Source organism: Pongo abelii, chromosome 13 (assembly GCF_028885655.2).
Source record: "Pongo abelii isolate AG06213 chromosome 13, NHGRI_mPonAbe1-v2.0_pri, whole genome shotgun sequence".
NCBI lineage: Eukaryota > Metazoa > Chordata > Mammalia > Primates > Hominidae > Pongo > Pongo abelii.
In genome coordinates, this window is record NC_071998.2 from 16,644,648 (window position 1) to 16,657,814 (window position 13,167).

Below are 13,167 nucleotides of genomic sequence, written 5' to 3' on the forward strand. Positions count from 1 at the left end.
TCTGTCACCTAAAACTCAACACGTCCCCCTCTTACTTGTCTTACCTCAACCCTCCTGCTAGGTTAACCTTTAGCAAATACACCTCCATTTATGTCGGACAATTCTAAATATACCTCTTTAAAGGCATCCAAGATAAAAATCAATCACTTTAAGCTTGGCATTCAGAAGCATTATCTAATCCGGTCCTCTGAGAAAATCAATGGACACCTTAAAGTCAAACACAATGCTGTATTATTGTAATTGCGTACTTTGAAAAGACTGCAAACAAAAACTGATAAAGCACCTGTGTGACATAAGTAGGGCTGAGGTTTGCTCCAAAATGGTAAATCTGCTGGGAATCCCTACTTCAGCAAAGATCCTCTTAAGGGAAAGAAGCCGCTGATTCAGGAAGGAGAGGAAGAGCTGGGAGGAGTGAGAAGCAGCCCAGAGTCTCATCACAAGGGGCTTCCTTCCTGCCAACCACTCTGGTCCAAGTCATATCATCTCAAGACAGATGATTGGACCAGCCTCCCAACCTGTCTCCCCACTTCCCTGGGCACCCCAATGGTTTACTCTCTGTGTGGCCAGTTTGTTAGCAGAAAATGACTATTTAATTATACATATAAAATTGAATGTCATGGGGAGTTTAGTTTGCTTTGGTCACTACTGTATTCCCAGTGTCAAGAAGACTATATAGTACATGTTCAAAAAATATTTGTGACATGAATAAATGTATCCACAAAAACATAAACCACAACAATCAAACTGTTTGTCAGTTTATTATTTATTAATATGCATTTGCCACTTGTTCATTCACTATGTCATTTGCTACAAGTGGAAACAGGGAAAAATGTATGCAACACAGCCTTAAAAAAGGAACATTTTATGCATTAACTTTGAGTTGAGTGATGCAGCACCTCAAAGCCCAGGTCCAAGACAATCCTGTTACAAAACCACTGCTGTCATGTCAGTTTGGAATTGTGTACCACTAGCAATATAATAATATATCCTGTTAAATCTCAGCAAGGCAAGTTTTTGTTACCTTGAAATAAATCGTTGATATAAAAGAAGAGCTGTGCTAGACGATCAAAAAGAAGTGGTTTCACCTCTGGGAATTAAAAAAATATGTATCAAAATCCTTTCAATCATAGTACATTGAATTAAATGACTCCAAATTTTCATGACACATACCAGAGAAGCTACTTAAAAGAATCCAGCTCACAAGCTGAAGGATCTGTGACCAACAATAGAGGCCATCCCAGAAGGAAGGCTCTTAAACAGGAATGCTTCACAGGAATGAAACCCCTCCTGTAACACAAGTGAATGGTAAATTCTTATATGGAACTCTTCAGTCAAAAATTATGCTCTAAAAAACCAGTTTATTTTGTGCTCTATAGTTGCTTCACTCTTAGACTAATTTTTTGTCATCAATATAAACAGCCTTAGGTTAAATGCCAGACTTCCTCAGAAAAAGGATAAGATGATTAGTATTAGAATGCATTGCCATCTTTATCAATATAGTTCTCAAATACCAAAAAACTTCATCAATTGGAAAGAAAGCTAAAAGTTACAGAATTTTTAAAATAAAATTTATTATCTTGGGGTACATGCAGTAATGTCAACAGTGAAAATGTGTACAATGTTATGTAATACAGCTAGAATTTCATTAGAGGCCATAGGCCAAATCCCAACTCTGAGCAGCTCCATCTTTAGAGGCTCAAATGTCTAGGCTGCTTATATTTCCACCAGAGTGAGGACCTGGGGCTTCCCTTTTTTCCTTTCTCACCCAAGCCTTATATAGTGACATGCACCAGGACTCTGTCCTAAGACCTGATTTCATGACATGAATCCTCTGGACAGTCTCATCCACATCATAGCTAAAACCATCGCTTTTAACATGAGGGGTCCTAAATCTGTATCTCTAGCCCAAATCTCATTCCTGAGCTTTAGACTCATTATTTTACTGGGTACTGGATATGACCGCTTTGATGTCCCATAGGCATCTCTTAAGTGAAACATCTTTCCTTCCAAGTCTGCTCCTCCTGTATTTCTTTTCTCAGTGAATGCCATCCATCTTCCCAAGTAGGAAACATAAATGTCAACCTAAATTGCTATCCTCACTACCATCGTCTGCACCCAGCTTCCAATTAAATGGTTTCTCACCAAATCCCTAAAACTTGGGCTGGGTGTGGTGGCTCACGCCTGTAATCTTGGCACTTTTGGAAGCCAAGGCAGAAGGAATGCTTAAGCCCAGGAGTATGAGACCAGCCTGGGCAACATGGTAAACCCCCATTTTTACAAAAAACAAAACAAAAACAAAAAAACAAAAAACTAAACAACAAAAATCAAAACAAAAAACATAAAAAAAACCCAAAAAAAACTCTACAAAAAACAAAAAGACTAGCCAGGAGTGGTGGTGCACACCTGTAGTCCTAGCTACTAGATTGAGCGGGGAGGAATGATTGAGCCCAGGAGGTCAGGGCTGCAGTAAGCCATGATTGTGCCAGTGCACTCCAGCCTGGGTAACAGAGTGAGACCTTGTCTCAAAAAAAAAAAAAAAAACCCCAAAAAAAACCCCAAAGAATTATTCCACAAACATTTATCAATCAAGCTGAACATCTAAACATGAAGAAGAGTTAGATATGGTTTCTGCCTGCTGAGAGCTCATCATGTGTGGAAAAATGGATGCTGAAAGTGTCACGATAGAGGTAAGCATAGGGAGCCATGGGAGCACATAGAACAAGGAGCTAACCCACACTGGGCAGTAAGTGAAGTCTTCTTGATGGTGCTGATACCTGAGTCGCAGCTTAAAATACAACTCAGGGTTACCCAGACCAATCAGTCCATTGGCTGGAATATATTTGACACACAAAAAATGTTTGTTGATTATAAGAATATTAGTGACCTTATGAAATTTACATTACTGGCTAATCCAATTAACTGAATATATTTAATTACATCTTCAGTTTGTTCTCTTAAATTACAGGCTTTTCTCTTTTATTTGCATAATGTAACATATTCTTTCTTCAAATCCAACAGTGCAAAGATTAAAGTCCAACTCAGCTCTATTTATAATGAGTTTCAAATTCAACAAATATTATTTACAAAAGGTGTCAGGTATTAAAAAAAGGTTTTTTATTTTTGTTTTTGAGACAGGATCTCACTCTGTCACCCAGGCTGCAGTGCAGTGGCATAATTACAGGTCACTGCATCCTCGACCTCCTGAGCTCAAGTGATCCTCCTACCTCATCCTCCTGAGTAGCTGGGACTACAGATGCATGCCACCGTGCGTGGCTAATTTTTGTATTCCTTGTAGATATGGGGTTTTGCTATGTTGCCCAAGCTAGTCTTGAACTCCTGGGCTCAAGTGATCCACCCGCCTTGGCCTCCGAAGTGCTGAGATTACAGGTGTGAACTACCACACCTGGCCAAGAAAAAGGTTTTCAATGGGTATCTAAATAAATGTTAGTAAAGAGTGGTGGAGTGTGGAAGCAGCAAGTGAAATCTTACTTGTAAGAAGGACTCTGCCCTGGTGATAGTATCCAGGAAGTTGGTAAATTCTTTTCCATGTTCATAATTATTCACCTTGTACCAAATACATTCTAGAGCAGAAACAGTAAATATAAGCATCTAGCTGTACCACAATAAAAAAGTGCACAGAACGTAATTATCACTAAAGTGACAAATAAGTGACAAAGTAAAAAAGCCATTAGTCTTATACATCCTAGCTAACTCATGAGGTAGACTACAACAGATACGTTCAACAACTTGGTAACATAGGGAAAAGCTTACAGTGAAAACATAAATGGAGAAAATTCACATATAATGAATAAGGTAAGCTTTATATCACATAGTACTCCAAGAAAGTATAAACATCTGAATTGAAAGTTTTAGAATACCCTAAACTTCAATTAGGGTAGGCTGGGTCTAATGTAAAAATGATAGAAATTTAGTAAGTGGAAATCTAATTAACTATCATATTCTGTTTAAAAGATTCAGAGTAGAAGGAGGAGAATTGGCCTGGAACCAACTAAAAGCAATTTTAACCACTAGAAAAATCAGGAGTAGCTTATCCAGTAATGAAACACTCAGTTTGGTCAAAAGAAATATCATTTCCCCGCCACCCCCCACCAGTGGAGGAATGAAATGCTTAGGCTTTACTATGGCCTGGATGAAAGGCTTCTCACTGCCCTTTCCTTTAATTCTATAATTAAGAAACTTTCTAATGACAAATTTGGTTCCCATATATGCTGATAGCAGACAGGAGATATTCTAGTCGGCAGATATGAGCATTTTGCTTACCAGAAATAATTAACTTAATAATTAGCTGACAATCTGGCTTACATTAGTCTCCTCTGAGTTTCATTACCATTAACGGGATGACTCTGGGGGCCTCACATTAAGTTTCTGGACATACAAAGATGAAGAATCCTTGGATTGTGATAGTCATCAAAGTAGAGGCACCCAGTGAGTCTTGGTGGTCACCCATCCAGCAGTGTTTCCTGAACAAAATCCCTCTCCCTTCCTACTGCCTTGAAATTACAACAGAAACATTCATGCTCTAAATATATGATTACCACAGACAGATAGTCATCAAAGTAGAGGCACCCAGTGAGTCTTGGTGGCATCCAGCAGTGCTTCCTTAACAAAATCCGTCTCTCTTCTTACTGCCTTGAAATTACAACAGAAACATTCATGCTCTAAATATATGATTACCACAGACATAATTACAGCATAGGAAGGCTCTTCTTGTCTAGAATTTGGCACCCTTACAAAAGAAACCCATTTGTAAACTATCTTGTCCCATCCTCACGCAACTCTTACCTTCTTGTAATGTTTGACTCAACCACTAATAAGACCTCAGCAAGACTGGCTCATCTGTTACACAGTTAACGTAGTGAAGCAGCAGAGAGTTGTTTAGCACTGAGCCCATCTGAGAAGGCAGCTGCCAATGACAGAACAACTGATCAGCAGTTAAGTATCTGAAAAGTGAATAAGGAAATCATCATACAGAAAATATATAACAAAAATAGGCTGGGCATGGTGGCTCATGCCTATCATTACAACACTTTGGGAGGCTGAGGCAGGAGGATCACTTAAGCCCAGGAGTTTGAGACCAGCCTGGGCAACTATTTTATATATATATATATATATATATATATTTTTTTTTTTTTTTTTTAGACAGTCTCACTCTGTCAACCAGGCTGGAGAGCAGTGGTGAGATCTTCGCTCATCGCAACCTCTGCCTCCCAGGTTTGGGCAATTCTCGTGTCTCAGCCTCTGAGTAGCTGGGACTACAGGCATGCACAACCATGCCCAGCTAATTTTTGTATTTTTGGGTAGAGATGTGATTTCACCATGTTGACCAGGCTGGTCTCAAACTTCTGATCTCAAGTGATCCACCTGCCTTGGCCTCCCAGTTAGGGTTTATCAGTGTGAGCCACCATGCCCAGCCTGATACAAATTTTTTTAAAAATTAGCCAGGCATGGTGGTGCACATCTATAGTCCCAGCTACTTGGAAGGCTGTGGTGGAAGGATCACATAAGCCCAGGAGTTCATGGCAGCAGTGAGCTATGAATGTGCCACGGCCTGGGTGACAGAGTTAAGACTCTGTCTCAAAAAAAAAAAAAAAAAAGAAAAAAAAAAAAGAAAAACAAAAGGCCATGAAGGAAGTTCAAATAGAAAAATGCAAACAAGCATATGGTCCAGTCACATACCTCTAAGAAATGGATGTTCTGTAAAAGTTGGGGGAAGCTTTGAAGCTGTTCTAATGGAAATGATCCACTTCTATTCAATCAGAAAGACTCATCTCTTTTTCTCCACATTCTTTAGGGTAGCTACTAGAATCGAGCACTAGTATAACTGAGAGAGAATTCCACTTCTAAAAAAAAGGTAATAAAACAATCTATTGTTGGACTAAACGGACTTACGCACCACAAATATAAAAGCAGCTATTAAGGTGTTTCAATTAAAGGAATCTGAATATGGTTTACATAGAATCCTTCCTGGGTAACTGACATGTATTTAAATATTTATAATCTCCTCTAAGATCTGAATGGTTATTATTCGGATTTAACAAAAGAAAGCCATGCAAGTTGTTCGGGCTTTAGATACTTACTCTTTTTAGAGGACAAATATTAGCTGGACCTAACATCAACTTCAGAGGTTCTGGAGAAGGTCCCTGGTTTCTTTGCTTCACAGCAAGCTGAGCCATCTTCCATAGATTCTTTGAATTCTTCAAATAGATCTATAAATTTGGATATAAAGTACAAGAGAGTAGGTATCCATAAATTGGAGCAACATAAAAGTCTAAAACTCCTTTTTTTTTTCATAAAAGTATAATATGAAATCCTGGACATTTTACTGAGTGAATGGAGAGATCTAATCCATCTGGCAAGTCAGTTAAGAGAGCTTCTGCCATTTTTCTTGACATGTTATACTGTAATAAACTGACATGTAATACTGTAAAGCTCTGTAAAAAAATTTCTAACCTAGCCTATTTGTTTAAAGGGGATGTTAACAATTCATGCTCCCTTGAACCTCTTCATTTTTGCCTTTAGGACGGGAGGGTTCATTAACTCAATCAATTACTAATCAATCAATTACAATACTCAATCATTACTAAACACACACAATCAGTTACTAAGTATTATCAAGCAGTAACCAAAAAATTCATATTAAGGCTATCATACCCAAACTGAAATATCCAGAAGCCAACTTAAGTAGTCCATGCCTCCTTGGCAAGACTATGGATACCACCTTTTCCTTGTGATAGTAAAACGTATCCATTTTCTTACCTCACCCAGTATCAGCTTTTATGCTTTACAGATAAAGCGGACAATGAACATACTGTATAGAAATCTTGAACTCTTAATTAAAAGGTACACACAGAATTATATCTAAATCATTGGCTACAATGATCTAAAATGCAGTTTTATCTAAATCATTTGCTATGATGATGTAAAACCACTTTATTTACATCTTATATTAATCACAGGACAAAAACTCTTACATTATCTTTATTTTCAGAACTACAGCCAGTATTGCTATCTGGCACAGGCAACATGTCTTCATAACCCCATGATACTATGTGTTTGCCCCCAAGCAAACAGGAGGGAGATACAGGCCCCCCTTCCAAAAGCAACAGTGTAGCGGAGAGAAGGAAAATCAAAGACACTGAGACGATTCATTTTAGCAAGAAGTGAACCTGCCACCCCAAAGAGCATAAAACAAAATCTTAAAATTAAGCTGTATAATATTTTCTATGAATATTATTCACAAAATTTATTCTCAATTTTTTTTTAAAAAATTACAAAACTGTTTCTGAAAAGTTACAATAAAATTATATCTGTGTGTAAAATATATCTATCTTATGTGTACATTTGTGTGTGTGTGTGTGTGTGTGTGACAGAGAGAGAGAAGGGGTTATGAATTAGGAAGCATATGTACCAAAACATTAGAAATAGTTATCTTTGGGTAATGAGATAATGAATGAATTTCACTTTCTTCTTTATACCTTAAAATATCATCATCTCAAAATTTATAATCAGAATTCATTATAAGCTACTGTATTTTTATTTATTTATTTATTTATTTAGTGAGACGTAGTCTCACTCTGTCACCCAGGCTGGAGAGTGCAGTGGCGCGATCTCAGCTGGCTGCAACCTCGGCCTCGCAGGCTCAAGCAATCCTCCCCACCTGAGCCTCCTGAGTAGCTAAGACCAACCAAAGTTAAGTTTTCTTCAGTTTGAAGTAACTTATTATAATTATATGGTTTTTAGCCTCATGGTAACCAGAAAACAAAAATCAATAATAGACATCCTAAACATAAAAAGCAAGGAATTAAAACACACTACCAGAAAATATTACTTCACTACAAATAAAGACAGGAAGGAAGGCGAGGAGGAAAGAAAAGAAAGGAAGAAAGAAAAAGAGATCAGAGAGAAGAGAAAGAGGAAGGGAGAAAGAACAAAAAAGAGTAGCAAAACAAGAAAACAAGTAAAAAACGGCAGTAGTATGTTTTTACCTGTTAGTAATAACCCTGAATATGTGAATTAAATTAAATTAAGAAAGACTGGCTGAATGGATTAAAAGAGAAGACCCAATTATATACTGCCTACAAGAAACTCAGTTCACCTATAAAGACATACATAGACTGAAAGTGAAGGGATGATGAAAGATATCCCACACAAATGGAAACAAAAAAGCAGAAGTAGCTATACTTAGATAAAATAGACTTTAAGTCAAAAAAACAAAAAATAAAGATAATTATATAATGAGAAAGAAGTAAACAGCAGCCTAACAATTGTAAGTGCATATTCAACCAACACTCAGGCACCTAAATACAGAAGCAAATATTAACAGACCTTAAAGGACAGATGGACTGCAATATAACAGTAGAGAATCTCAACACTTCACTATAACCAACATCCCACTACCGTCAATGAACAGATCATACAGACAACAAAATATCAGTTAAACTTTATACGAATGGACCAAACAAACATTTACACAGCTTTCCACTCCACAACTGCACAATGGATATTCTACTGAATAGCACATGGATTATTCTCCAGGACAGACTATGTGTTAGGCCAGAAAACAAGTCACAACACATTTTTAAAAACTGAATTCATATCAAGTATCTTTTCTGACCCCAGTGGAATAGTATTAGAAATCAATAATGAGGAACTTTTAAAACTGTACAAATATATGGAAATTAAAATACCTGCTCATGAACAACCGATGAATGAAAAAATAAAAAGGAAATTAAATAGTTATTGAAACAAATAAGAATAGAAACACAACATAACAAATCCTGTGGGACTCAGCAAAGGCAGCTGTAAGTTTGAAAAGTGCATACCTATAACTGCCTACAAATCAGAAACATAGAAAGATCTCAAATAGCCAACCTGACAGCATAGCTCCAGTCCTGAGAACAAGAAAAATCAAATGCTAGAATTAGTAGAAAAAATATCATAAAGATAAGAGAAGAAATTTTGAAAATAGAAACAAAAAATACAAAAAGTCAATGGAACAAAGTGCTGGGGTGTTTTAGAGAAATGAAAATTGACAAGCTTTAACTAGACTAAGGATAAGAAAAAAAATCATAGTGAGAAAGGAGACATTACAGTTGATAACAGAAATATGAAGGCTTGAAGAGATTATTAAAAACATCTATATACAAACAAATTGAAAAATCTAGAGGTGAATAAATTTCTAGACACATAATGAATTCCCAAGAAAGAATGATAAAAAAATAACAAACCTGAACAAACCAATAATGAGTAATGCAATTAAAGCAGTAATAGTCTCCCGGCAAAGAAAAACACAAGAATCATGGTTTTACTGTCAAATTCTACCTAACATTTTTAAAAGAGCTAATACCAATTTTACTCAAAATATTCCCCATAAAATGAAGAGGAAGGCAGGCTTTGAAACTTGTTGTATGAGGACAGCATGACCCTGGTACAAAACCCAGACCAGGACACAACACAAAAAGAAAACCATAGCCAAATATCCCTGATGAACAAAGATGTAAAAAATCCTCAACAAAATACTTGAAAATCGCATTTGACAACACAATAAAAAGATCATCTGCCATGATCCAGTGGGATTCATCCCAGGAATATTAAAATGATTCAATAAACACAAATAAGTGTGATACCACATTCAGCAAATCAAGAACAAAAGCCATATAATCATTTAAGTAGATGCTGAAAAAATCAACATTTCTTCATGATAAAAACTCAACAACATGAGCACAGAAGGTACTTATCTCAGTGCAATAAAGGCCATATATGACAAACCCCCAGCTAACATCATTATCAACGGGAAAAAGTTAAAAGCTCTTCTCTAACATCTAGAACAAGTGTGGCTACTTTTACACCACTTTCAATCATCACAGTACTGAAGTCCTAGCTAGAGCAACTGGACAGGAGAATGCAATAAAAGGCATCCAAATTGGAAAAAAGGAAGTCAAATTGTCTGTTTGCAGGTGACATGAACATACATCTATACAGAGAGAACCCCAAAGATTCCATAAAAAACCTAGTAGAAATAATAAATTCAGTCAAGTTGCAAGACACAGTATCAATATATAAAAATGAGTAGCATGCCCACGCACCAATAGTGAAATATCTAAGAAAGAAATCATATTTCATTACCAAAAAAATCATATCTAGAGATAATCTTAACTCAAAAGGCAAAAGATCCCACAATGAAAACTATAAATCATAGATGAAAGATATTAAAGCAGACTCAAGTAAATGGAAAGATATCCCATGTCCACGCACTAGATGAATATTGTTAAAATATCTATATCACCCAATGGGATCTACAGGAATCAATGCAAGAGACATTGTTCATAGAAATAGTAAAAACCAACCTAAAATTCACATGGAAATGCAAAATACCTCAGATAAACAAAACAATCTGGAATAAAAAGAAAAGCTGGAGACACCACACTACCTGATTTCAAAATATACTACAAATCTATAGTAAGTATGGTACCATCAAAACAGCATAGTACTATCAACAAAAGGGGTGAGGGAGAGACAGAGAGGAATGAATGACAGACAGACATAGACAAGTGAAACAGAACAGAGAAATCAGAAATAAATTCACGCATTTATGGTCAACTCATTTTTAACAAAGGCACCAAGAACACACATTTGGGAAGGACAAACTCTTCAATAAACTGTGCTAGGAAAACCCAACATCCACATGCACAGGAACATATCTAGGCTGTTATCTTACCATATACAAAACTCTACTCAAAGATTTAAATGTAGGACATGAAACTATGAAACTACTAAAGAAAACATAAGATAAACGCTTCATGAAATTGGTTAAGACAAGGAATTTTCAAATAGACATCAAAAGCACAAGCAACAAAAGCAACGATATAATTAAACTTAAATGCTTCTGCACAGCAGAGGAAGCAATGAGAATGAAGAAACCCAGAGAATGGAAGAAAGTATTTGCAAACTATGCATCAGGCAACGTGTTAATACACAAAACATAAAGAACTCAAACTACTCAAAAGCAAAATTACAAATGCTCTTATTTAAAAAAATCTACCCAAAATCTTTGTCCCACCACCATTATTTCCCCACTTTCTTTTCCCGACCGCCTTTGCCCCACTCCCTCTCGCTACCCTTTTTCTTCCTCCACCTACTCCCAAACTTTTTCAGCACCATTTTTCTTTCTCCACCGTCATTTTGCAAAGCCTTCTCTGCTCTCCCGCGCTCACCACCCTTTCCCCATCCATCTACCCAAACACTTTCCCCACTGTTTTCTCCCACCATCTTTTCCCCACTCCTCCTTGCCACCCTCTTTCCCTTCTCCATTTACTCAAAAACATTTCCCCCCGTTTTTTACAAAGCCTTCTCCCCACCCTCTTTCCCCCCTCCATGTATCCCCCAAAACTTTCCCCACCATCTTTTCAGTCTCCCCCCTTTACCACTCGTACTCTTCTTTCCTCTATCCTGCTTGCCACCCTGTTTTGCCCTCCATCTACCCCAAACTATTTTTCCGTCTTTTTCCCAACCGTGTATCCCTGCTCCCTCTCGCCACCCTCTTTCCTCCCCCTCGTCACCCTCTTTCCCCTCTCCATCTATCGAAACACTTTTTACCCACCGTGTTTTCTTTCTTCACCGTATTTCTTTTCTGCCACTGTCTTTTCACAAAACCTTGTTTTCCTCCTGCTGGCTATCCTCTTTTTCCTTCTCCCACTTGGTACCCTATTTTGCTCCTCTACCCAAAAACTTCCCCCCCCCCCCGCCCACTGTATTTTCGCCCCACCGTCTTTTCACAAAACCTTCTCTCCCTACTGCTCGCCCCCGTTTTCCCGCATCCCTACCCTCTCTTTCCCCCTCCAACTACCCATAAACTTTTTACCCACCGTCTTTCTGCAAAACTTTCCCTCCCTCCCGCTCCCCACCGTTTTTCCACCTCCATCTACCCAAAACCTTTTTTCCCCACCATCTTTTTGCAACGCTTTCTCCTGCTAGCTATCCTTTTTTCCCTTTGGCACTAACTATCCACTTTACCCCCCTCCATCTACCCCAAAACTGTTTTCCTTCTCCTACCGCTTCAGGCGGCTGCTATCTCAGTCGCTGCCAACAACCGCAGCGAGGCGAGCCGCGCTCCCGTTGGCTCCAGCCTCCAGCATACGGCCAGTGACTCCCGAGTCCTAATCCTCTAGCCCGGGCACTGAGCAAATCAGCGAGACACAAAAACCCGAAAAATCCTGATCTGTTGTCAGCATCATTTATATACTGCCGTTACGCCCATGGCGGTTCCTGGACTGCATGTTGTGATTGGATGAGAAAAAAACCTCCTGGCTTACTCTGATTGGACTTTATTATCATGTTCTGATTGGATGATAGCAAGTCTTAACCAATCACAGCATGAAAATAAAGTCCAATCAGAGTAGGCCTAGAGGTTTTTCTCTCCTCCAATCAGAACATGTAGTCCAGGAACTGTACTTGTATAACCTCAGTATATAAAATATGCAGAAGTTGTGTCAGATCATTTTGGGCTCTTCTGTGTCAGGCGGAGGAGCTACTACTCTGTGCCCAGCTTAGAGAACTGGAAGGGACCGCCACGTTCCGCTGGCTGGAGAATGGATGGAGCCTGGAGCCCTGGAGCCTGGGACACTATCTCGCTGCGGTTGGTGGTGGCGACAGAGTACTAGGAGGGCGGCCGGCAGTGGGAGCTTATCCTGCCGGCTAGAAAACTAGAAGGAAGAGGCACTGCCACATGCTGGAAGCTGGAGCCTGAGCAACCGCGGCTCACCTCGCTGTGGTTGGTGGTGACATCAGAGACTGCAGCTCGGCCACAGTGGTGGAAATGTGATGGGGTAGGTGAGTTTCCCGGGGCTGCCCTGTACGCCTCTGGGAGCAAGGGTTGGGTGTCCTATTGGGGCTCACTGCTAGAGTCTACCCTGCCTGTGGCAGTGGTCTGGTTTGGGGCATTTTCCGGGGTGGCATTGCTGGTGGTGGGGCAGGTTGGCTGGCCATCTGGGGCTACACTAGTGTGCCCGCGGTGGCAGGGGTGGTGGGGGGAGGCAGGTTGTGTACGCTAATGTGTACTGCCGGTGGCTGGGAAAGGGTTAGGGGCACTATTTTCTGCTGCACTCCCTGCGGCAGGGGGTGGGTAGGGTGGAGTTATCCGGAGCTACA

General features: G+C 39.1%; 1 long non-coding RNA gene across 2 annotated transcripts; it reads right to left on the reverse strand.

The window, feature by feature from the left end:
- Positions 1-750: 750 nt before the first annotated feature.
- Positions 751-12,292, reverse strand: LOC129047773 (uncharacterized). Of its 2 annotated transcripts, none has more exons than XR_008509520.1 (8): positions 12,073-12,292; positions 6,099-6,227; positions 5,698-5,861; positions 4,804-4,961; positions 4,557-4,650; positions 3,490-3,581; positions 1,171-1,287; positions 751-1,087 (listed from the first exon to the last, which is right to left on the reverse strand). It is a non-coding gene; the product is annotated as an uncharacterized LOC129047773 (long non-coding RNA). The 2 variants fall into 2 exon arrangements; XR_008509518.1 differs by having other exon boundaries at positions 757-1,087; positions 4,804-4,924; positions 12,073-12,278.
- Positions 12,293-13,167: the final 875 nt, after the last annotated feature.